We start from the raw sequence: 1,418 nt of genomic DNA, 5'->3' as shown, positions 1-1,418 counted from the left end.
GAAGTAGTCATGTAGCCTGATGTTGCATGCATAGAAGTGGGCTAGAGTGTTTGAGGTCTCCCTCAGCCTGCAGCATCCAGGGTTTGACTCATGACTCATTCTCTGTATCACCTACAGCAGAACTCATTTAACCTTGTAAACCCTTGGTTTCTTTATAAAATGGAGAGAACAATCATTTCTACACTGGAAAGTGCTTATTAGGACGAGTGTTATATGTGAAGTGCCTCACTGCAGTGCCTGGAACATAGTGGATGCTTGATAAATGTGTGTTGAATATGTATTCTTGGCTATAATAGGCATTAATTAAATATAGATTCAAAGACTCTATGAATCATATTCCTGCTTATGGCACGGATATCTCTTGCCTTCTGTGAACTCACATTTGCAGAACTTCAGTTTAGGTACATTTTTTTTTTTTTTGCCCCACAACGTGCAGGATCTTAGTTCCCTGACCAGGGATTGAACTTCAGGCATCTGGCAGTCAAAGTGCCAAGTCCTAACCACTGGACTTCCAGGGAGTTCCCAGAACTTCAGTTTAGGAATAAGTGTGTGGGTGTGTGGTAAGGACTTCTGGGAAGACTTTTTTGCACTTTCTAGAATTAAACGTTATGACTGTGGCTTCCTTCCTTTGAATTCTACCAGCCTGGATCAAATACCAGAGTAGGGGTAGTGGGCAAGGATCATTTCTTGGAAAATGGGCCAGAAGTGTTGTACTTTTTCAGATCTTTTTTCAGACATTTCACTTTAATACAAGAAACATGTACGGAACAAGTGCAAAGCCCGGTGCTCATCAGTTTAGTCACTCAGTCATGTCAGACTCTTTGCGACCCCATGGACTGCAGCACGCCAGGCCTCCCTGTCCATCACCAACTCCCGGAGTTTACTCAAACTCATGTCCTTTGAGTCAGTGATGCCATCCAACCTTCTCATCCTCTGTAGTCCCCTTCTTCTCCGGCCTTCAATCTTTCCCAGAATCAGGGTTTTTTCAAATGAGTCAGTTCTTCGCATCAGGTGGCCCAAGTATTGGAGTTTCAGCTTCAGCATCAGTCCTTCCAATGAGTATTCAGGACTGATTCCCTTAAGGATGGACTGGTCGGATCTCCTTGTTGTCCAAGGGACTCTCAAGAGTCTTCTCCAACACCATAGTTCAAAAGCATCGATTCTTCGGTGCTCAGCTTTCTTTATAGTCCAACTCTCACATCTATACATGACTACTGGAAAAACCATCGGTGCTCGTCATTCATGTTTAATTCGTCCCCTCTTTCACTCACAGTCAAATCCAATCTCCGCTGCATCTTTCCCGGTGTCACTTCAGGATGAGGGGTGGGCCCTTTAAGGCCCTGGAAAGGGTTTCGGTGTCGGTTTTTGGCGAGGAAGCCACGCCCCATCGCGTGTGCGTAGTCTCAGCGGGGCGGGGC

The sequence above is a fragment of the Bos mutus genome, chromosome 20 (genome assembly GCF_027580195.1).
Source record: "Bos mutus isolate GX-2022 chromosome 20, NWIPB_WYAK_1.1, whole genome shotgun sequence".
NCBI lineage: Eukaryota > Metazoa > Chordata > Mammalia > Artiodactyla > Bovidae > Bos > Bos mutus.
This window is presented reverse-complemented; position numbering follows the sequence as displayed.